General features: G+C 46.7%; 1 protein-coding gene across 5 annotated transcripts in view; it reads left to right on the top strand.

Moving 5' to 3' along the window:
• The window catches only part of BMAL1 (basic helix-loop-helix ARNT like 1), a 104,476-nt gene that overhangs the window by 8,743 nt on the left and 71,045 nt on the right, over positions 1-24,688 (top strand). For 4 of the 5 annotated variants that reach the window (XM_014783112.2, XM_087433185.1, XM_014783104.2 and 1 more), the window contains exon 2: positions 22,567-22,639. The gene's annotated coding sequence lies outside the window, so the exon portion shown is untranslated. Of the gene's footprint in view, positions 1-2,914; positions 3,096-22,566; positions 22,640-24,688 lie in introns of those variants that run through there. The other variant, XM_087433183.1, reaches the window with a different exon arrangement.

The raw sequence follows: 24,688 nt of genomic DNA, 5'->3' as shown, positions 1-24,688 counted from the left end.
AAGATTCTTGTGTTCTTGGCCAACTTATCTTCCATGTAATTATGTAAATTGGTTTTGCTTTTTAACTCTTAGGGATAAAAATGGTGACTATGGTTTGTTGCTTGTGAAATATACTTGTAAGTGCCCTTAGGGAATGGAATGAGTTTGCAGGAGAGAGCAGAGCTGAAAGAGTGTGGGATCAAAAACAATTTTAAATGTTAAATGCAAAGCTATTTTCAGTATCCTGCTGGAAGAAAAAAAATTTTTTTGAGGCTTTAGATGATAGAAGAGGTTTCTGCTCCAGAGGAGAAAAGAGCCTCATGTTTTGCAGTAGTGAAAACTACCTGATCTTTTAACTACCACCCCTTTCTTCCTCCTTTCTCACCTCTGAGTTTTTTTCTTTCTTTTGGCATCATGAGCCACATTTGCCTTTTGAGAGGTCTGATATTTAAACGACGCTGGTCACAGAGCTCAGCTGGGACTTAGAGTGTTAGGGACTTAGAGTTCAGATGACTTAGGGTGCAGGATGCTATGTTGTGACCTTTCCCAGCAGGTTCTAGGGTGAGGGAAGCCTCATTGGGTGTGACAGAGCACTTTTAGCACTGCTTCTGTTTGGTCAGTTGTGAATGGTATGTTCCATTTTTTTTCTTTTTTCCTTACTTGAAGGCATAGCAAGGAGTTGGTTGCTCTGTGGATTTACCTGTGGAGCTAAAGGGTGGCCTTATACCTAGCCTTCCTCTTTAGATGCTAGACTATGAGCAGGAATTTTGTCTGTTTTGTTTTCTGCTGTATCCGCAGCAACTAAGACAGTGTCTGCACAGAGTAGTCACTCAATAAATATTTGTTGAACGAGTGAATTCAGCTTGGGAAAACCTCAACTTTCCCTCCCTAACAGTATTAGCTCATGAGCTTGGTCTTGCAGGGTACTTTGGAATTTAGGTTACCATTTCCTTTTGATATCTATGTTTTTCTTATTCTTCTGGTTGGCCAGATATAACATCTTTTATTGAGGGTCAGGACTTAATTGGCCGTGGTTGTCACTGCCCTGCTGATTTTCATCTTTATGTTATCTTTAATTGACTCCAAAGTACAGCAAGTCAATAGCTGAGCAACATCAACTAAAAGAAAACTTATTGCATATTTCTTTGGGCATAGTACTACACATTTATTTATTCAGTCAACAGATATCTGAAGGGCCATATACCATGCACCATGCTAAACCGAGAAGAAGAGTAGAAATAGTTGTTGTGGCCAAGGAGCCTGCAGTTTCATATACCGGTAGAAGATAATCCAAGGCCATGTATAATGCCAATAAAGTGGTCTAGACTATCTGTAAGTGCTGCAGAAATTCAGAGACCAGAGAGATCTTTGTGAGTTGTCATGGTGGGGAGGATGCTTCATGGAAGTGATCAGGTTTTTAAGGATGGGTAGGGTTTGGATTCACAGGCAAGGGTAGCATAGGTATTTCCAGGGAGTGGATGGGAGGAAACATTGCACAATTAAAAGCACGGAGGTAGGAATGACCAGTTTGTATTCAGGGGCACAGACTTGCCTAGAATGGAGAGTTCTTAAAAAATGGCGGGAATTTAAGTTTGGAAGATCATTCAAGGCCTAAATCGGAAGCATGTCATTTCAGATGATAATAATTGCTAATATAGAGAGAGTTCTTATGATGTTCTTAGCATTTCACATATATTATCTCATTTAATTTCTACAAAACCCCGTGTGGTAGGTACTATTATTAGCCTCATTTTAGAGATGAGGAAATTGAGGCACAGAATCATCCAGTAACCTGCCTAAGGTCACGTAGCTAGTAGGCTGTGGACTCGGGCTTAAAAACTAGGCCATGGAGGTTCTTGACCAGTGGACTCTGCTGTGCCCCAGTGTCCTCCAGATGTAGGATTTGGGCTTGATTGGGGGTTTTAGAGTCATGAGCTGAAAGTGGATAAGGATCTATTTAGCTCACTTCTTCATTTTGTAGATGAAGAAACTCAGCGAGGTTAAGTGGCAAGTCAGTTTACCTGGTGAGGTAGAGATGGTAGACAGTGGAAAACCACTGAATTTGTTTTATTATGATTATGATTATGATTTATTGACGTGAAATAATTCTCCCTAAAGCATTAGTCCACTGTTGGTGTTCCAGTTGGATTGGAGTAAAGAGGGACTGACTGCAGTAGAGCCCTGATAGGAGGCTGCTGGCTGAATCCAGGCAGAGGGTGAGAGGGAGCCAGGACTGGGAATTAATTGTCAATTATGTTAACAGCACGGCTGTTTTCAGTCACCCTTTAGATTTCTACAGTACGAGGCCATCTGCCTGTGCGAGTGGCTTTCAAGTATGTGAATCTGCACTGCACTGTGACCGAGGTACCTTGGTCAATGAATTCTCCAGAAGCAAAGCACCGTTATGGAAGTTGAATGTTTAAAAAGAAATACCCACATTTTCTGGAAAAAGCACAGGATTGGGAGCCAAATAACCTGCCTTCTAGGCTGCTTCTGCTACTTGAGCCACCAGATAGCCTAAGCCAAATCACTTAGTGTCTCAAACAGTGGCTGATTCCTTATCCGTGGAACAGGTGTCATGATTCTTGTCCAGCCCCTTATAGTGTGGTCTGATGTTGGAGTGAGATAAGGGAAGAATAAGGGTTTTGAAAGCTGTAAAGTTGCTCCCTGGTGGTGGAGAGCAGTGTCCTGGCTTTCATAATGAAGATGTACTGGCCTTACAGGGATAGCCTGGAGGGCACAGAAGGAAGTTCCCCCGCCTCCAGGGCAGGTTTAGGGATGAGGCGCTGTCCACCACATGGGTGCTGACAGGCCTCAAGTTGCTGGGTAGGGCCATATTTTAAAGTTGATGATATGCTTCACCCTCAGACATGGGGAGCCACAGCCTGGGTGGCTGGAAAATTAGTCACAGACGTCCAAGTTAATCTATTCTCCTCTGCACACACCTCTCAGGATGGTGATGGGCAGCTGTGAACCAGAAAAACAAGTGTCGGGATCCAGCCAGCTGGCCAGTTGGGCATTCTTGGATGTTTCACCTATCCTGGGGCATTAGGCAGACATCCAGAAGAACCTTGATTAGCCTGGAAGATTAATGGGTGAGCCAGCATGCTGTCCAGGTAATTCTTGGTTGCAAAACCTGTAGCAAAGTCTTGATATAAAGGACTGAAGATCTGCCAAATCTTAATTTTTGTTATTTTTAATAATAATAATAGCAGTACCTAACCTTTGAGTATTTACCATTTGCCAAGAACTGTGCTAAGTGCTTACTTGCATTTTCCCATTTAATCCTCACAATAGCCCTGTGGGCTGGGCACCGTCAGTCCCACTTTCTAGTTAGGGAAACAGAGACCCAGAGGTGCTTCAGATGACACACAGAGAGTGGAAACGCTGTGATTCAAACTCAGGACAGTCTCACTGAAGAGCTTGCTCTCTTAACTGCTGCAATCTTCTTCCTCGCTTTTCCTGGCACCCCGAAATGCTTCCTGTGTCTGGTTTTGAGGTTTCTAGCAGCACAGTGGATCTTTGGAAGGCGTTTTTGGTTGATAGACATGTCGCCGCACAGTGGCCTCAGCTCACTGCAGCTCCCCCCTCTTCACGGCCCACGGCTGACATCTAGCAGCTCTCACTGGCTGCTCTGTGGCTCAGGAGCAAATGGATGCCAACAATGAATGCAGCAGAGTGACCAACTCTTGCCAACTAATGCACGTGGGGGAATTTTAAAGAGAGAAAAAGAGGACAGCAAAAGAAATTGCTCTGGGTCAGTTTTACAAAAAGTGGCTGGGTAGTTTGTAGTCTGCTAAGTTTTCTCGTTGATGCTCATCAAAATCTCTCCACAAAAGCCTTTCCAAATGTCATGATCCCGATAGCAACACCATTTACCTCTCTTGTGTGACTTACAAAGTAGTTTTTACATGCATTGTCCTGAGAAGAGGCGTCATAAGGACTGTTTTGCAGGCTGGGAAATACCTAGAGTTTAAGCTACTGTCCAAGGTCCCAAAGCTAGTCAGTGGCAGAGCCAAGACTTAAACCCTGCTTTTCTGACTTGAACTTCTGTTCTCTTCCCAAGTTCCTCTTTCCTTTCTCTATTGAAGAAGTTCTTGAATGTTCTGATTTACTGTGTTTAGAAGTCAGCAGAAATTATTAAAGGGAAGTATTTTGTGCTGCACATTGTTACTGAATCAGAATTACTGAATCAGAAGAAATAAAAGGTCGCATGATTGGTTCTTGTGTTGGGTTGAATTGATTTGCACCCACTTGGTATGGCACAGAATATACATATATCTTTTGTGGTTATTATTGGACCAACAGTCCTTCTAACTTTGAAAGTCCAAAGGCCTTAGTAGATGATGAAACATGGAGTTTATATAATTTCTTTAAAAAGTTGACCATCGGGCCAGCCTGGTGGCACAAGCGGTTAAGTGCACGCTCTCCGCTGCGGCGGCCTGGGGTTCGCCGGTTTGGATCCCGGGTGCGCACTGACGCACTGCTTGGCAAGCCATGCTGTGGCGGCGTCCCATATAAAGTGGAGGAAGATGGGCACGGATGTTAGCCCAGGGCCAGTCTTCCTCAGCAAAAAAAAGAGGAGGATTGGCAGATGTTAGCACAGGGCTGATCTCCTCACAAAAAAAAAAAAAAAAAAGTTGACCATCAAGTTCTTGGTTAGGAACAAAAGCTCCTGTTATCACATTGTTTCCATGGAGAGATTTGCCTTGGCTCATATCGTTTTGGCCCTCGGTGCCTTTTCTAGGAATGGAGTGAGCTGCTGTAGGAGAGAGGACTGGTCGTGCTTATCAGTTAGAGCTCTCTCCCCTCCTGTTATTGCAGGAGGCTGACGTGCTTTTCTGGGCTTTCTCGGTTTTTCCTGTGACCGGAGCATAAATCACCTTTATGATCCTAGTAATTTTTCATTTTTTAAAAGTTTTCCATGAAATAAACCTGAATGGAACACTTTCTGACATAATTTTGAACATCCCCTTTAAAGTATTTAATTGGTGGCAAGGGGCTTTGCTAGCAGCCTGTAGAACTGGTCTCACTCACAAGCTTCTTGCATTAGTTGGGGCACAAAGCAAGTTCCTGTATGAAAGAGATCCACAGACACAATGGCTGACGCCAGGTGGAAACTGATTTTTCTCTCATGTACAGTCTAGAGTAGACAGTGGTCCAGACCTATCTTCAACATGTGGCTTCCACTTGGTGGTTGAAGCTGGAAGCTTTGGTTTTTACCATCTCGCAGGGGAAACAATCAGGGGGGACACACATGCAGTCATTTTAAAGGCAAGACCTGGAAGTAGCACATTCTTTTTTTTTTTATTGTGAAATTTTTGTTGTACATTATTGTTTATCAGTCACCATATAAGTGCATTCCTCCACCCCTTGTGCCCACCCTGCACCCCCGCTAGCTCCTGGTAACCACCAAACAGTTCTATCTGTCCATGTGTTGGTTTATTGGAAGTAGCACATTCTTTTGTCCCGGTGGCCAGAATTTAGTCGTATTTAGCTGCAAAGGAAGCTGGGAAATATCTTTAGTTCAGAGGCCACGAGTCCAGCAAAATCTCTGTTTTTAAGGGTGGAGAGGAGATCGAACATTGGGGGAAGTTAGCAGTCTGCTGCATCATGGTACCAGTGGGAGGGAGTAAACAGAGTTTGAGGCTGGTGTCAGAATAGCTGGGAAGATACTGGAGTCCAGGGTCAGAATCTAGGCAAGCACGCAGAAATCAGTGCACATGCAGCCATCTAGAGGTCAGGGCAGCTCATTGGTCAGAAACCAGGCAGCCAGGTAGAACCTAGATGCTGGAGGGAATATGAATAATCCAGATGACTTCACTTGTCAATAAGAGGAAGTTCACCAGTGGAGAGAGTACTGGACTAGAAGTCAGAAGACCTAGCTTTGAGTTCAGCCTTCTACTTTATAACCTGGGGCAAAGTACTCCCATGAACATTTGCTTTATCATCTGGGTTATGAGAGTAGTGGTGATGTCCTTCCCTGTCTCCTGGGCTTAGTGTGAAGATAACGGATGGGGAACTGCTCTGCAAACTGCAGCTCCATGGAAACAGGCATAGCATCTGTTATTCACCTTTGTGTCCTGAGCACCCAGCCCAATGCCTGGCATGTGCATATTTGTTGTATGCAGTGCGAAATATTATGAGAGGTAGAAAAAATGCATTGTGCTAAGGAGATCGTGATCCTGGACAGTCTTCTAGGCAGAAAGATTCTTCTGCTCTCCACTGGCCAAGGTCTTGGGCCTACGTATAAAACCAGATACACCACCAGGAGATGGGCAGAAATCAGGGCAGCTCCTGACTGGGTAGGACATGACACATAATATGTCCTTGGCAAGGCCATTTTATTACTCAACTGTTTAGGTGACAGAATACAACAAAACTGGAGATAGGACTTTCATTTGCATGTTGTAGTCCATGAATGTGAACTGATCATTTTTAAATGATTTAGTCCACTGGCAGATTGGAAGAGAAACCTTCCCAAGGCCACCAAGACTTGATTTCTTGCTTCAAAATAATAAGATGCAGTTATGAAATTCTTCTTTTGATTTGAAAAAAAGTATGTGACTTGTTCAAAACAGTAGATATTTATTGAAAATATGATGTAGGTAAGAGGATACAAACATGAGCTTAATGTTTCTATTTTATGGGACATTTCTTTTCTTTTTTCTTTTTCTGAGTAAGATTTGCCCTAAGCTAACATCCACTGCCAGTCTTCCTCTGTTTGTATGTGAGCCGCCACCACAGCATGGCCACTGACAGATGAGCGGTATAGGTCCATGCTTGGGAACCAAACCCGGGCTGCTGAAGCAGAGTGCGCTGAACTTAACCACTAGACCACCAGGGCTGGCCCTCATGAGCCATTTCTATCCTAGCAATAGTGATTTTTTTTTTTTCTTTTGCTGGGGAAATGGGGGCTCAGTGGAATAATCAGATTTTTTTTTTTTTTAAACTTCATGAAGGGTTTCTTTTATTCATTTTGTTGTTTATGTATTCACGAAGGGTGAACTTCTTTCTTGGAACTCTGTGGAGTATTTTTAAATGGACTTTACTGGAAAGAAGCAGGAATTGAAATTATATTCACAGCATGCTCTTGACTCTGTTAAAATCTCATGCACAGAAGGAGGGAAATGCATCAGAATGTTAACAATGGTTCTCATCTCATGGAATTAGAGGAGATTTTTCTTCTCATCTTCTTCTCTGTGGTTTCCTGTTTTTCAACAATGAGCATATATTACTTTTATACTCATAGAAGCCCAGTTAAAAATTAGTTCCACAAATTAATACTCTCCAGCTAAATCAAGAATCTATATTTTTGGCAACCTGGCCTAGGCTATAACCCTCATGTTAACTCTGACCTATCCAGATTATTTTCTGTCAAAGGCATTAAGGAACCTGTTATAAAGAGGATGTTTTCCTTCTGGAAATCCACATAGAAAGCTAAGGGTTTATAATGTGTTAGGGGAGATGTCCTGAGTAACTCTCCTCCTGGAATTTGACTAGCCTTTATTACAGTCAGTTAAGGTAATGAATTTTGCAGGTGTCTCACTCACTGTGTGACTGCTTTTTCCTTTATCCTATACCCCTATGTCCCTCACGTACCCCAGACTCCATTGTTCTGGGATTGGGTGACCCTGTCCTCTGTTCTCTCAGGCCCCTTCCATTTCTAGTGTTCTCAGTTCACGTCCCTTCTGTCTGTTCATGACTTTTAGGTTTGGTTGTGGCTTCTTTCTACCAACACTTTTATAGACTGAAGAGAGCTAATTGTTGTCTTTCTCCCTGTAGCAGCTTCCTCTTGCTCCTTGTCATTGCTCAGGTCAGGGGCCTGAGCAGTGCTCCTGGGATGTGGTGAAGAGGAGGGGTCAGGACGGCAGGGAAGGGGTGGGGGCGCTGGGCTGGCTGAGAACCTCGGGAAGGCACTGGGCCATCCATCCAGCACTTGGCCCACACCTGGCAGGGCAGGCTCAGGCACGGCTCTTGGAGATGACTGCTTGGTGTTTGAAGCCAGGCAGTCCCTGAGCCACGCATTCATCTGTGGAGATCCTGCAATGTGGCAGCCATTGTTCTAGATGCTGGCTGGGGGCACAGTGATGAGCAAGGCAGACCTGGCCTCTGCTCTCAAGGAGGTTTCATTCTAGTGGGAGAGAGAAACGGTTCACAGAGAAATAAACGAAGAAGATAGTGACAGATTGTAAGAATGGCCCCAGAGGTGGTTACACTTGACCACGTGTAGCAGAGCAGGGCCAGAGTTGGGATGATTCCAAGGCCTGGCTTCTTATATGTCCCCGTTACTTTCTGTGGGGAAGGGATGAAATCAAGGAGACCTCTTGGTAAAGCTGAGGGCATGAGCCGGGGCGGGCTCTCTTGGTCACTCCGCCTGCCCATCTCTGGACTGCCTTAGGTGCGTGTCTGTCTTTTCTGAAGACAGATGAGCCACTTTGCACATAGGGGTCCAGATTTGTGCATGCTGCAGCTTTGCCTGAAGGCGAGCTTGTATTTTCTCCCTTACTTTTGGCTTTTAATGAGGACCAGCCTCTCAGTGTCCCTCCAGTGGGATATTGGGCTGTTACCTTCAGGAAACTAGTTTTAATTAACTCCTCCCTGCCTCCCGTCACCCAGCCACCCCTAATCTTCTTCCTGCTGGCTCAGAGTCTGGCCTTTGAGTGTATTTAGAATATTTTACTGTGCTCTTGCCCTTTCTGAAATTCCTGACGACCAGCTCTCACAGGATCTTTCCGCATCACTGTCTGCTTGGCTTTTGACTGCCCAGAAATGCTTGAAGCTAAGCAAATGTAAGCGATTTCTCTGAGCATCCTTGTTGAGTCTTCTTTTATGTTATACTTCTGCTGTCAGATCTAGGACATTCATCCTGCTGTCTGTGTCCCTTCTTTCTGAAAACCAGGACCCCCACGCCCATGGAGACTCTGCACCCTTCCTCCTACAGACGTTATGATTGCTTTCCTGACCCTTCTCCTCCCACCTTCCTGTTCAAAGAACGAAGCCTTTGAGGCTTGCCTTGCACCGGTTTGATGCAGTGTGGGAGACTTCAAGTTATCTGCCTCCTGAAGGGGTCTGGGGATGCACTTGGCTTCCAGAGCTCCCCTGACTCCCCTCCCATCCACGGACTGTGCCGTTCCACCAGAGAAGCAGTCATTCATGCAGCCATCATTTAACACTCCTACCAGGGCCTCCTGGGGAGGCTCTTTGTTACTAAATTCAGTCTTCTTGGGTGGGTGGGTGGCGGGGGGGCGCGGGGGGGGAGCTCGTTACTATTCTCATTCTTTGGGTGTTGTTACATTCCTTTAAAAATATGTCTCCATACCTGCACGTGTGTGTGTGTGTGTGTGTGTGTGTGTGTGTTGATATATCTCCTTGTACGGATGACAGAGGACTTTGGAATGAGTGCGGCCCTCAGAGGGCCTGGATTTAAACCCTGGGAGGGGTAGTGATCTTTTGGGAAATAGATCCATTTGTTTCAAATATTTGCCAGCTCAAATTTATTAAGTTTTGTTTCAGCCTTAGTTTCACAGTTTTCCCCAATTTCTGAGATAACTTTGGAGTCTACTGTATTCAGCATCCAGAAAGCAAACAGTCATTGGCTCCCCACCTTAAACTCACAGCCTCGTGAGGAAAGCCCTTCATCGCCTGCCTGGTGCCTGTGGCTCTGTGGGCCTTCAGCAGTCTTACACGGCCTCCTCCCTGGGAGTGTTGTTGGGGGCCTGGGGACTCAGAGGGCCAAGGCTCTAGCCTGGAGCGCGCCTGTTACAGTCGGTACAGCTGGGCCTGTCTGCAGGCCTCCTTTCCCTTGGCCCCAACGTGGTAAAGTACGTCTAGTTTGCTCTGGAGTAAGCCATTTTATTTTTAAAAAGTTTACACCAAAAGTTGCCCCCTAGGTGGTCTGAATGGCTGCAGTCTTGCCTCGTGAGTTTCCAGTGGTTAATACGGTGGCCTGGCCCTGGTCTGACGGGCCACACCTGGCTAGCAGGCACCCCTGTACCCCTCGATGTGGGGTCGCCTCCCTCTGCTAAGGAGGAGAGGAAGAAGTGGTCCTTTCCCCTATTTGAGCCAGGACAAGCTGGATGAGGGAGTCATCATTCATTCAGCATGTTGAGAGCAAGAAAATATGATTTATGTTTTCTAAGGGTTCTTGCAGCTGCCTGTGCACTGAAGTGGGGAGGACGAGTGTGAGCAGGGAGACTGGTCCGGAGGCGGTTGTTCTGGTCAGGTCCAAGCCACGTGGCTTGGACGCTGCTGGGAGGCGCCCATGGGAGAGTGGGCAGGGCGCAGACAGGCCTTCACTGGCTGCCCTTGCCATCTGCCCCCAGGCTGTAGCCCTCCTGGACCGTGAGCCTGCCCTTCCTCAAGCATGCCAGGCCCTGCAAAGCTCCTGTCCCATGGCTGATGCTGTTCATTTCACCTGGAATGGTCTCATCCCCTGCTTCCTAATCCCAGCGGTTCTGGCACTGCCCAGCCGAGTGACCGTGGCAAGTTACCAGATCTCTCTTGAGCCTCAGTCTCTTCTATGAAAGAGTGATCACAGATCCGCCTGCTGGGACTGAGGATAATACAATATACAGTGGAGTGGGTTTATTCTAGTAGACTCCAAAGCGGTCTCCTGCTTCCAACCTTGCCCAGCTGCTGTGTGCTCTCTGCCCAGTGATCCTGGGAAGAGGGGTCAGACCAGGTCATGCCTGTGGCTAGAACTCTCTCCACAGTAGCTTCCTGTCTCACTCAGAGGAAAAGCCAAATCCTTAGCATGGTCCACAAGGCTTCCCGGTACTTCTCTGACCTCATCTCCCACCCCGGGGCCTGGGTATGGTTGAGCAGGCTGGGTTCCACGTAGCTCACTGTGGTGCATGTGAGTGGTGCCCCCTTGAGTTATGCAGTGCACAACTTGTGCAGCTGTACATGCTGATCCTGCCTGCCCCTCTCTCACTCCACTCCAGCCCCTCCGAATCCTTGCTGTTCTTCAAACATGCCAGGCGTGCTTCCTGTTCAAGCTCTCTCCCTGGACTGCCCACTCCACCCTTCCCCTAGATATCTGCTTGGTTTGTTCACTCACCTTCTTCAGGCCTTTTCTCAAATGTCACCGTGTTTAAATTTGCACCGCCCAGCCCATTGCCCTCTGGGTGTTCCGTTTCCCTTTTCTGCTTTATTTTTGCTCTTAGCCCTTATCACCATCCTACATATTACACATTTTACTTACTGATTTGGTTTTTTGTCTATCTTTTCTCAATAGGACGTAAGCTAAGAGGGGAGAGACTGTGTTTATTTTGCTTACTTCTCTATCCCCAGTGCCCAAAACAGTGCCCGACAGAGAATAGGGGCTCAATAATGAAGGAGTCGGTGCGTTTGCAGTAAACCCAGCGAAGTGTTTGGTACTGTGCTTAGCACACAGTAAGCGCTCAATGAGTGCTGGCTGCCATTATTTTTATTGGTGTTGTTGATCCCCCTCAGGGACCAGCTCAAGTTCGGCTTGTGGGGTTGAATTGGTCACGGCCGCCTCTGCTCCTTGCTGCCCTTCTCTCTGCGTGGCAGTGATCATGCTGCATTTGTGGGGCTCACCACATCTTTTCCCTCTTCGAGTCCAAATTCCTGTGGGGCAAAGACTGGGTTGTTGGGATTTGTGTCTTCAGTGCCCTGTGGCTGCCAGTCAGCATGTAGTAGGAGCCCAGAAAGTGCTCCTTGCGGGCAGCATGGCAGGTGGGAAGAGCTCTCGAATCCGTCAGGACCCTCCCCAGTGGTCCTTGCTCCAGTGTCAGTGCCTAATGTTTGCACCCCACTCCCAAGGGGGCCAAGGGAGAGTTTGACAACCAGTTAAATGATGGAACCTCTAATGTTATATTTAGAGCAAATTTTGGGAAAAAGAGGGCCTCTGTGCATAGTTCTTCCGGTGACCGCTTCTGGGTAACCTGTGCGTACCACATGTGCGAGCCTGGCCCTTTGGCTGCTCAGGCCCCAAGGGGTTGGGTCATTCAGTGGAAACAGTGTGAGCAACACCAGCGTGTGTGGAGGAGGCCTGGGAGAACGAGAGAAAGCTTGAGCTGGGTGTTAGGGGACTTGGGGTCGAGGAGGAGAACATGGCTTCTGGAGGTGGCGTAAGGAGCAGGAGAGCAGCCCCTGGCCCATCTGGGGACAGGGGTGAGTGCCTTGGGAGGCATGAGTAGGTAGGTGGTTTGGGCCGTGAGAAGAAGGACCTGAAATGCCAAAGCAATGTGTTTGGCCTCTTGTATGTGGCAGGAGGGGTCCAGATTGGGGATTCTGATGGGGAAGGGGTAGGAATCAAGGGGGACAGGGGCTGTGGGGAGGAGCTCTGGAGTCATTTTTCTCTTGTCCAGAGATGGAGTTGTTGTCTTGTGGGACCCAGAGGTGGCACAGCAGTGCCAGAGACCCTGCCATTAGGGACCAGCATTGGCACCCTCAGGGCAGCAGAGCTTCAGCTGAACCAACAAAGTGCAGGGGATCGAGGAGTTAGAGGCGGGGCTTTGGCAGGGACTGGGGTGCAGGAGGGGACTCTTTCTCTTTGGAGGCAACTGTTGGTGTCTTGGGGTCGCTCGGATTTTCCTGCCCTGCTCTGGTTGGACTCACCTAGTCATAAGCCGCTGTTTCTCTGGCATCAGTTGGGTTCCTACACTTTGTGCAGGGCCAGTTGGTCTGACTCATCAGTCAGTCTTGCGCCAGGTTGCTCTACAGAAGAGCTGTAAACCCAGAGACACGCAAATTCGGACTCAAGTCTGAGTCGGCCTGTAACTCTCGGTGTGGCCTTGGCTAAGATGCTCCTTCTTTTGGGGGTTCACTTTCTTTATCTGCCAGGTGAGCAGAAAAAAGCTGAATCTCTGAATTCTGGGCTGGAGCCCCTTAAATCTCTCCTGCCTTGGGTCAGGATTAGCCTTTGAGGCTTGGGAGGGGCTGAGCCTTCAGATGGGAGCCCGGTGGCCACACTATGGAAAGGACAAGGCTTGACATGAGTGTCTTAGGGATTTGAAAATTGTTTTCTCATCCAGGGCTTGATTCGTTCTGCAAACTAGGGAGGGTTCTCCCATTCCCCTTGCCTGCTTTGGGATGGAATTCCCGAAACGACCTTGGCTTCATGGAGTCTTTTCCATCTCCCATTCTGCACTCCTAAGCAGGCCCCTGCCCATGCCCAGGGTTCTCGTTCTCCTTTGGCTACCGCATCCTCTCTGGCCTTGTTTACTGAGATTTCTTCCTAGCTTTCCCTTAACGTTCATTGCATCCAGCTTCGAGCTCTGGACCTAATGTGCCCAGCTGGGCAACCTCGATGGCACGAACACATGTCCCTACACATTTGCCTCCCCTTTATTCTTAAGATTATATCCTCAGCCTTCTTCCATGTGGCTCCCTGGTTTTTATCATGCTCATTTAAGATGACTGCATAATGTTCTATCAAGGGAATGTCTTCAATAAGCCATGAGCTTGCTGTGGGGCATTTAGATTGCTTCTAATTTTTGCTCTTTCAGCTAATGCTGCATTAAGCCCCGTTTGTGTGTTACAGAATCATTTCATTAGTTTGGCATTTATCTAGCTAATGGCAATGGCCCAGGATTAGATAGAGAATCAGAATTTCTTTTTTCAAGAGAAATGCTGTGAGGATATATTAAAATTTTACTTTAAATGCTAGGAATGTCTTGGTCGTGTTTTCCATGAATGGAGAAGCAGGGAAGTGGTAATGTGAAATGAGATGTAAGTGAAGGGCTGCATGTTTTCCAGTAATAGATGACTTGTTTGTTTCTAAGTGTGGAGGTGAGCCAGTACATTCTCTTAAGGTGTAATCTCTCTGCTCAAATTGAGGAATTCTATATTCCTCTATCTTTGACACTTTGATTAAAACAATAACAAAATAAAATAAAGTGATACTTTCTTGAGGATGTTTTTAAGAAATGCCCTAAAACAAGGAAAAGTAAATAGGACTTCTGAGAAAAAAACATGTCTCCCTAAGCCAGAGTGAGCCTGTCAGGAAGTGCTCTTCGCAAGGGAAGCAGGTTGCAAATTTGCTGAAAGGATTTGGCATTTTGTTGGCCGTTAGGAAATGACTAGAATGAAACTGACAAACACACACCACCGGCTTGGTCCCCAGTACTCTTTTGAGCCTGAAATCTGTGTTGGCTTTGGGGTGACAGAGAAGGCTTCCTCTGTCATGCTGATCTGTTGTCGTGGTTTCAGTCTCTGGTTGATTATTATGGAGACCCAGGCTCCAGGCTTTTGTATTTCAACTTAATCCAATAAATATTTATTGAGTCTTTACAGTGTATAAAGTTGCAGGGAATAAAAATTGGGGGAGAAAAAAACGAAATTTACCCTTGACCTGGGAGTGGACAGGATAAAACAAGTCTAGAACTGATTATTATTGAAGAGAGATTAAGAAGAGGGCCCTGGGAGAAGTCAGCCCCACCCTGTTAGAAAGAGAAGAATTCCATCTCCTTGGGTGACTGGGGCGGGGTATCAAGAAAGGTGTTGTGGAGTGGTTGCTTTGGTCAACACCTTGAAGGATGGGCTGAGATGGAGGCTGGACATTCCCAACAAAGGGAAAAGGCGTGACTAGAGGAAATGGAGGTGGGAGGACGTGGGGGATGTTTGGGGTTTGGCTGAAGTGATGGGCACATGTAGTGGTGGTTATAGCTAGCACTTTAGGGCTGTATCATGTTCCAAGCCTGGTTCTAAAGAACTTGATATATATTAAGTCTTCTAATCCCTGCAATGACCCAAATGAGGTGCTGTCGCTGTCTCCATTTTACAGATGAAGAAATAGACATAAAGCAATTAATTAACTGCCCAAGATCGTACAGCTGTAGAGCCGAGATTAGACCTGGTGGGTCTGGCTCCACAGTCTCTGCTTCTAACCGTGAAGCTGTCCTGCCTCTGATATAGAGGAAGAACAGGCACTAGAACTGGAAAGGTGGGCAGACACCGTATTTTAGAGGCTTAGAATACCAACAGTTAGGCGTGCAGAGGTAGAAGAGGAGCGAGAGATGGAGGTGAGAGGGATTGCAGAGGTGGGGGTGTGGGGGAGTTTGGTGAGAGCCATGAGGGGCCGCAGGAGTGAGAATTTCAAGAAGGGGGTTCATCAGCAAGGCCCAGGGCTGCAGAGAGTTCTGGGAGGTGAGATCTGAGAGCAGGTCTGAGCCAAGGAGAAAGCTGAAAACCTCTAGAGAGGGGGCAGCGGGCTGCGGACAGGAGGAGCTGCTGTCTTTCTGCCTGGGGGGTGCTGTTCCTCCTGGGAGGCTTCACTCTGTATTTTGAAGACGGCGAAGCAGGCACAGGCATCCAGTATCGTTTTCTGTGTCTTCTCATGACAGTGAGGGGCAGGTGAGAGCTGGCAATTCTAATTTGGCAAACCCAGTGGCTTTTCTGCAGCCTAATGATTTCTGAAAGCTGTTGGCTATGCTGAGGCACAAGTGTGACTCCTCATCTGAATGCTGTAGCAATCGCTATTTTTCCTGGAAAATTGGGCCCATGTGGGCTCTGTGTGTGGTTTATTTGAGTTCCATTTTTATAGCCTTATTACCTTGTCCCTATGATGCAAGAGGCCCCTCTTTTCTCGAGCTCTGCAGTGAAGATTGTTTCTTAAAAGGCACAAAGTGATCTCTCATCATCTGGGTGGTGCTCTCTGCAGCAGCAGTTTTCTGCAGGCTCGGCACACACTTTTCATCACCCCTGACACCAGTTGTCGTGTTTTTCTGATCGTTGGCAATTTACTGAGAACTTTTAGGCAGCTCTTGAGTCTCAGGACATAGGTGTTTGCCGCGGTCTTTTTCAGAAGAGTGTAAATATCCATTCAGCTCCTTCTCTCTGAAATGTGGCCCTACCAATGACCGTACTAGGGCCTGACACCCAGTCTTGTCCTCTGGCCTTCAGTTGATAACAGTGGCAATTAGCATTTATGGAGCCTGAACTGTTACCAGGCACATGCTAAGGGGTTTATGTTCGTGGTCTTAATTATTCTCAGTCCTTATAGAGAAGGTACTATTATGTCCCCATTTTACAGATGAAGAAAATGAATCTTAACGAGGTAGAGTCACTTGCTCCAGGTCACACAGCTAGTAAATGGCAGAGCCAGGTCTCAACCCAGGCCTTCCTAACCTTGGAACCCATGTTCCATTCATTCACTCATTTATTCATTCATTCAACAGCAAATAATTGTCTACAACATGCCAAGCCCTGTTCTAGACCCAGGGGATACAGCAAAGGAAAAAAAAAAAGCAAAATTTCCTGCCTTCAGCTAACATTCAAATTTGAGGAGATAGAGAAAAAAAAAAAATGTATATATAATATGCATTGTGCTATGGTAATAAGGACTATGGAGAAAAATAAAGCAAGGAGGTCAACTAAGAAGTGTTAGGAGAAATTTAAATAGCAGAGTCAAAGAAGGCCTCATTGAGAAGGAAACAAAATTGTTAGGTTAAGTAGCAAACAAACCCCCAAATCTCAGTGTAGCAACACAAGAAAACTTTGTTTCTTGCACAGAAAAATTCCAGTGTGTCTGCTCCTGGTTAGCAGGCATCCATCCTTGTGGCTGTTGAAGGACCCGCATACCTTCTATCTTGTGGTTCTGCCCTCCTCAGAGTACTTAGATTCCTTTCCATTCAGCTGGAGGATGAGGAAAAAGAGAGAGTTTTGTGAGGAAGTTTTTATGGGCCAGTCTGGAAAATGCATACATCCCTTCCATCCATTGGTCAGAACTCAGTCACATGTTTACTCCTAACTGCAAAGGAGGCTGGGAAATGTCATCTAGCCATGTGCCCACGAGAAAAAGGACATGGGTTCTGGTGAACTCCTAGCAGAGTGTATGCCATAGTGAATGAAGTGAAGAAGTGAGTCGTGTGTTTAACTAGGGGAGGAGCATTAGGCAATGAGAACAGTGAGGTAAAGGTGGCCGGGGTGGCTAGAGTGCGTGAGGAGAAGGTGAGGAGGAGAGTAGTAGAAGGTGAGGACAGAGAAGTTTTGGGGGCCAGGCCATTGGGGTCACTGTCAAGACTTGGTTGCATTATGAATGACAAGGAGAACCAGGAACATTTCAGGGTTTTAAAAGAGGAATGACACGACCTGAGTTACATCTTGAAAGGCTCACTCTGGCTGCTGTGTTGAGAAGAGACCGAGGGAGCAAGGAGGACGCAGGGAGAGGAGGCGGAGTCTGTTGGAGTTATCCAGGTGTGATGGGAGTAGCCGGGTCCCGAGTGGTGGTGGTGGTAGAGATGGTCAGAAGTGGTGGGACTGGAGGTCTCTTCTGAAAGGGGAACAACGGGTTTTGCTGTGGGGTTGGTGGTGGGGTGTGAGAGAAAGGGAGGAATCAGGACTGTTCTGAGGTTTTGACTTTTGTTTAATGACTATCAGTGTCACTTTTTACCATCAGAAGTAAGAGGAGGAGGAAAGTTTTTGGGAAAAGATATCCGAATGCCCCCTGGGCCCTGACTTACCTCCCACAGCCTCTTCTCCGCGGGACTTGCTTCAGCACAGATGCCCCCCTTGTTCATAACTGAGCTACTGAGCTTTCAGACAGAGGGAGGGCGTTTGTAGCTCCTCCCAGCACAGAGCATGGACGAGACAGCATTGGCAGTGGTCTCACATTGTTGCTGTGGGTCTTTAAGCCAAGCCTTGGGGCCCAGTGTCCCCTCTGGGTGGCCAAGAGATGCCTACAGAGGCCACTTCCAATCCCTCCTGTCCGTAATGTAAGAACGTGGGTGTGTTTGGGAATGGGAGCAGAAACAGTTTCCCTGGTTCTTCCTTGGCAATCATGCCCTGCCAAGGCGGAAACTAGAGATGGAGCTTTTTAATAGACGGTGATCTCACTAAGAGCATAAAGGGGAAGAAAGCCTCTCTTAGAGCAGAGTATGAGCTGTGGCAACAAATGTTGCAAGGCTACTGGGTGCTGGGCACTGGCTAGGTATTTTGGTTTCATTGGAGAGCGAAACAGATGTACTATTCCTGCCCTCATGGCAGAGGGAGACCATGTGGCTAGACTGGAGAATGATTTGTGGAAGAAATTATATTTACACCTAAGTATTTCTTTTTTTTTTAAACGATTGTGAATGCTATTGTATTTTTAATTTCAGTGTCTACGTTTGTTGCTAGTATATAGAAATACAATTGATTTTTTATTTTTATCTCATATCCTACATCCTTGCTAAACTCACTAATTAGTGCTAGGAATGTTTTTTGTATATTCCTCAGGATTTTCTACGTAGACAATCATATCATCTGCAAATAGAGATTGTTTTGTTTCTTCCTTTCCAATCTGTATGTTTTTAATTTCCTTTTCTTGCCTCTTGTGCTGGCTGGGACTTCCAGTACTATGCTGAATAGCAGTGGGGACGATGGACGTCACTGCCTGTTCTTAGTCTTGGAGGGGAAGCCTTCAGTCTTTCACCATTGAGTTTCTTGTCAGCTGTAGGGTTTTTTGCAGATGCCATTCGCACTTTGCTGGTATGGGTGTGGGTGAGACTATGGGGTTATCTGTGTTTGGCTGAAAGAATGGTTGTTATCTAAAAGTTTTGCGTTTTGCTAGAGGGAGCAAGCTTTCCTTGGGGCTCTTTTTGTCTGTGCCTGTGGCATTTCCAGGTTGTCGGCCTCTTCAGTTCCAAGTCTGGGATATGTGAGGCAAAAAGAAAACGCAGGGAACCCACCACGGTTCCTTCCTCTGGTCCTGAGGTCCCTAACTGGTCTGCCCTCTTCACTCTGCCTTTCAGAGTCTTCTTATATTTGTTTTACATATAACACCCGCGGCTTTTAGTTGTGCACAGCAGCTGGAATAGGGGAAAGAATGTCTGCTCCATCTTCCTAGAAGTGGAAGTGTTGGGATATTAGAGAACAGAGGTTGGGGCCAGTCTGTGAAGGGCCTTGATCCTAGTGGTTTGACTCTGTGGGTGGTGTGGAGGAATGGCTGGGTTGGGGAGTGGCTGTTGCCTGGGTCCAGGAAGGAGATCATGAGGTTCTGGACTGTGATGGTGATGTGGGGCAGAAAGGAAGAGGAGGAAAGTCCACATGGGTAAGGAGGAAGTGTGAGGAAACTAGGTTGAGTCTGAGGTTTCTTGTGCAACTAGCTATGAGATTGAGAAGGGAGGGGGGCAGTGTAAGTGCAGCAAAAGGGGTACATTCTAGAGCACATCTGGAAGATTGGACTAACTGTGCTTCCCTCCAGGGAAAGCTCCACAGAGGAGGCCTGGCTGCTATGTAAAAATCCAAGGAGCATGCCTTCTGGGCACAGGAAGCACTGTGGAAGAGGGCACAGATACAGGTGGGCTGTGGGCTGCCAGCTAGCTGAGGTGTCAGTGGGTAGTTGCTGGTTCCATAACTGGGAAGGATGCTTTAGGAGTTCCCGAAAGGAAGAGGTTCCAGAATGGGAGTTGATGCTGCCCGTGGCCTGTCTGGCTCCTTGCCTTCCATTCTTTGTGTGTTGGCATCAATCTTTTCCACTGCAGACAGTCCACCCTCCTTGACAGGGCCCCACTGCTGACAGCCCCAGTTTAGCAATTCCAGAAGGGAGAACTCCTTTCTCTACATCCAAAATCAATTCTAGAGACGGGCTCTGATTGGCCTGGCTTGGGTGATGTGCTTATCCTTTTGGACCAATCACTGTTGCAGGGAGCAAAGTATTCTGATCTGGGCTGGATCATTTGCCCACCCCTGTGGGACAGGCAAGGTCTTTTCAAGAAGGCATCTAGGGAAGATAACAAAGAGTATTTACTTTGGCTACTGTGATATGTCTTGAAGAATTTATAGTATGGCAATATAGGAACTCTGGAGAGTTTTAAGCAGGAGACTTGATCAAATTTAGGTTTTCTTAAAGTCATTGCAGACACTGTATGAGGTTTTGGTTGGAAATAAATAAATGACTAGAGGTGGGGAGACTGGTTAGGAGGCTGCTGCTGTAGCTCCGAGGAAAACTGATGAGACCTGAGCTAATTCAAGTCCATACTTATTTCATTTGAATTTCACCTTCCGCCACAGCATCAGTGAGGTGAAGGAGAGGGATAGAGCCCGGAGACAATTAGGTGGACAGGGCTTGGTGACCAGCTGGAGGGTGCACAGAAAAGAGGGGCTTAAAGAGGTTTCACCAGCACCACAAAACGGGTAATAACTGTTCTCTGGAAGGCTAGCTTTATCTTTGGAAACTGGTTATTAAGTGGTAGCAGACTTGACATATCTTACTGCTTCTTGAGAAGTGTGAGTGTTGTTGGCTTCTTATGGTGCCCTAACTGGAACAGGAAGCTCATTGATTATATTTTTCTCCCTTTAAAAAGTTTCCTTTCTTTAAGGAATCAGATAGTAGGAGATACAGTCAGGACTGCCTGTCAACAGACAGATGGATGGGAGGAGGACACTGGCCTGAGGACCCTTCCTCCCCTGCCAGCCTGCCCCGGGTCCTGCAGGTCTACTTTAGAAACATTCATCCCTTTGGCATTGTCCTTGCTGGGGAACCCTATAAAGATTTTAAGCAAAGAAATGACATAACCTGACGTACGTTGCAACAGATGCCCTCCTGTGTTGAGAATAGACTAGGGGTGGAGGTAGGAGTGACACCAAGAGTAGATGCAGGGAAGCAGGGACTCCAGTTGGGAGGCTATTACCGTAATCTAGGATGGTAATGGTGGAGCAGCGAGAAGCGGGCATAGTCTGAATGTATTTTGAACATAAAAACCAGTTTTGGTGAGGATTGGATATGGAGTAAGAGAGAAAGAGAGGAGATGAGAATGACTCCAAACCTTTTGGCCTGGGCAACTGGAAGACTGTTGGCTTAAACTGAGATGGGTGAGATTCTGGGAGGAGCAGGTCTGGGGGAAGGTCAGGGGTCTGTGTTAGACGTGTTAGGATTGAGACATCAAACATGTCTTACACAGACCTCCTGTCCACTTGACATCTGACTTGAAGCAGGCAGCAGGATATGCTAGCCAGGAGTTCAGAGGAGAATCCAGGCTTGAAGAGAAATCTGGGCGTCATCAGCACGTGGGTGATACTTGAGTCCCTGAGACTAGGTGAGATGACTGAGGGGCGATTGGAGGTATACAAGGGGAGATGAGGACAAGGACTGAGCCCTGGGACACTCTGACATTAGGAGGTGGGGAGATAAGGAAGAACTCCAAAGGGAAGGAACAGCCAGTGAGGTGGGTGGAAAACCAAGGATGCCGTCCTGGAAGCCAAGTGGAAGGAGTTGTCAAACAAGAGGGAATGATTAACTGGTAGCAAAAGCTGTAAGATGAGGACGAAGACCTGCCCATTGGATCTAGCAACATGGAGGGTAGGCCAAATGTGTGCTTTTGGACCCGCGCTTAACCTTTCAAATGAGTCATAGTTCATGCCGTGAAGGAGAATACAGTTGTGCGAAAAAGGGTCATTTAAGATTGATTGAAATAAATCTGAGAAAGATATGAAGATAGTACTGTGGGAGTCCAGCAGAAGGGGACAGTATTTCTGGTTTTTGTGGGGAGGGTTGGGGTCAGATTCATTCATTCATTCATTCCACAAAACCTTTTTGGGTGCCAGGAACTGGGAGGAAATAACTGGAAAGTTACTGTTTAAGGGGTATAAAGTTTCAGTTTTGCGGATGAAAAGAGTTCTGGAGACAGATGGTGATGGTTCTACAACAATATGAATATACTTAATACCACTGAGCTGTACACTTAAAAGTGGCTAAGCTTATAAATTTCGTTTTGTGTGTTTTATCACAATAAAAAAAAATTGGCGAGAAAAAAACTTATTGGACCCCACTGTGAACTTGGTCTGGAATATAATGTTTGAAATGGATGGCATTTCAATAGAAGTAGATAATGTGGAGAGAAGGGGAGGAAAACATCCAGCTAGAGGGAATACTGAGAGGCAAGGGACCAGCCCTCAATTCTTTTTGTCTGGATCGGAGGGTCCACTGGGGGATACCTTGTAAACTGAGGCTGCAGTCAGGCTGGGCCAGTTGGTGCAGGCGTGGCAGCCTGGGTGCGGAGTTGGGCTTGCCTTCTTAGATTCTGGGAGCCTCTGAAGGTTTCTGCCCACAGGAGTGTCATTCCAAAGGACTGCATTTAGAAGATTAATCTCGTTAATCCTTCCTGTTAAACCATTGCCTATTAAAAGCAGTGGGATGGAGGCATGCATTTCTACGGTGGAAACTGTGGCCTAGCAGAATTTTAGATACCCAGGCATGTGTTAATGAATTGAGTAGTTATTTTTCTACCCATTTTACAAATATTTATTGAGAAATATCAAAATGCCCGTAGTGTTCTGGCACTGGGGGTAAGGAGAGGGTTGATTTTACCAAATCTCATCTCTTGATAATTCTAGGGACCACCCCTTGCCCCATTCCTAAATAAGAAATGCTCTCTTGTGCCATGTGTCACTATCAAGTTCTCAACAGAGTTCCGTGGGAGCCGAGAGGAGGGGGCCTGGCCTGCCTGGGACACTGGGGAGGCTTCCAGCGAAAGACTGCCCAGTGGATTTGAAGGCTGGGCAGGATTTTCTAGGCAGAGAAGCAGAGATGGGCATCCTGGGAGGACGGCAAATTGAAACTTATTGAGAGTTATAGATTTAAAGAAAATGTATAAATATTCTGTTTTAAAGCTAAACTCCTGTTTCATTGGCTTTTAGGTGGTGTTGGCTAGAGTGCATGCTTTTGGACTCAACCTTGACTTTTCAAATGAGGAATCCTAGGCCTTCACTGGTAAGTTTATTTGATGCCTTCTTACCAAATTATGCTATCGAGGATTGGTATTTGGAATGAAGGGCAAGGTTGTGATCATTGGCGCTGCTCTGTGGAGGTTACCGAGACTGGACCCTTGAGAAACCTATAGTACAGGTGGAAAGGATCCGCAGGAGAAGTGAAATCTCACTGTAGTTTTCGGTGGTAGATGCGGAGAAGGAGGCCAGAGGAGGAGTATTCAGGGGTGCGCAGGATGGACATAGCTGGCCTCGTGGAGAGGTGGAGCTTTGGCTGTGTTTGGAAGGAAAAGTCCAGGGAGGAGTGAAATGAGCTTTTTGGCTTGAGAAGGTGGGTGTAAGATGTAAAGAAAGTGGGCTTAGCGCAGACCCGTAGAAGCAAAAACTTCATCCAGAGGAGTCACGGGCAAGAACTTTGGCAGGATCTGCTGGCGTCTGATTGTTCTAGGGCAGGTCCAGCAAACTTTTTCTGTAAAGGATCAGAAGGTAAATGTTTTCGGCTTCCTAGGCCGTGAGGTGTCTGTCATAGTTACTCAGCTCTGCCACTGTAGTGTGCAAGCTGCCGTGGACAATACGTAAATGTGGGCGTGGCTGCATTCCAGTAAAGCTTTATTTACAAAGCAGGTGGTGGGCTGGATTTGGCCTGTGGGCTGTAGTTTGCCCACTCCTTTTCTGGACCCTGAATGCCAGGCTCAGGCACTTGGACTTTGTTCTCAAGGCAGTGGGAAGCCATTGAAGTTATTTTGGGCAAAGAGGTGAAATGGCAGAAGTGACATGTTAGGAACATTCGTCTGACAGCTGGACAGGAGGCATGGGCCCTGTTGGAAGGCAGCAGCAGCAATCCAGGCATGAGGTCATGTGGTTAACAGTGGGTAAAATGGGAGCAGGGGACCAAGATGAGCAATATTGCAAAGGGAGAATCATAGGATTTGCAGTCTTCTTAGACTTTAAAGGCAGGAGCCAAAGAAGATGAAAATTTAGACTTGGAAGTTCACAATGGTACCATTGACAGAAATGCAGATATCGGGGGTGGAGAAGGGTAGTTGATGCATTTGGTTTTAGATACATTGAATTCAGGATGACAGTGGTTCATCCACAGGAAATGTCCAGTAGATAAGGGCAGGTCTGGAGATGTAGAACAGAAGCCATAGGATTAGATAAATTCTCCCCATGATGAGCAGAGGGCTGAACCTTGGGGAATGGGCATAACTCTGGGATGGGAAGAAGAAGATGGAAGAGAACCAGAAGCCACGGAAGAGAGTCCCAGGAAGGGAAGAGGATGAGGCAGCAGAGACGAGGGAGATGGGACCAGAAGGAAGACTGCCGAATTTGTGATAAGGTGCTTACAGGTGGCCTTGAGGAATGTGATGCCAAGAGAAGGAAAGGAGAGAGGAAGCCAGGTTGCACAGGTTCGGACATAAACAAGGGATAAAGAATCAGAGGCATTAGTAAAGTAGACCACTCATAGAAAGTTTGGGTGGTAAAAGAAGGGAGACACATAAGGTTTTGGTATTTGCATGTCAAAATCACCTTTTCTTTAGCTTTGAGGCAGGCAAAGCGTGCTGTGACTGGTTCTTGTTTCCTCCTCTGGAGCCAAGCTGTGTTTGGGAGTTTGTGTGTACAGTGGGCTTGCGATTGTGTTCTTAGGCTCCCTTTGAGGTGTGGTGTTCATAACTCTGCCACAACTTGCACCACAGAATCCAGCCCATGTTTGGACTCTTGCCATGAGACAAGATGTGACCTGTTGGGGAAATAGTTGCATTCACCTAAATTGGAGGAGAAAATAAGGTAGACCAAGAAACTGAAATGAAACTTCTTATTGCAGAGTCTCCCCAAGTCTGGGAATTTGAGATAATTCCTCAAGTCATTCAACTAGATATCAATTGATGTTCTGAGTGTACGTTCTTTGATTTGAATTCTAAGTACTTTTTGGCTACTTAGCAGTTAGAGATCTAGTAATAAAAGCAACAAGTGTGATGGTTTAGAGCTGCCATTTATTGACTGCCCACTGTGTACCAGGCACAGTGTTGACTGCTCTGTAGGTATCATTTTA

Source organism: Ceratotherium simum, chromosome 7, assembly GCF_057802395.1.
Source record: "Ceratotherium simum simum isolate JZ-2026a chromosome 7, ASM5780239v1, whole genome shotgun sequence".
Classification (NCBI taxonomy): Eukaryota; Metazoa; Chordata; class Mammalia; order Perissodactyla; family Rhinocerotidae; genus Ceratotherium; species Ceratotherium simum.
Note: the sequence above shows the minus strand (reverse complement) of the source record. Positions and strands in the feature narration are given on the sequence as shown.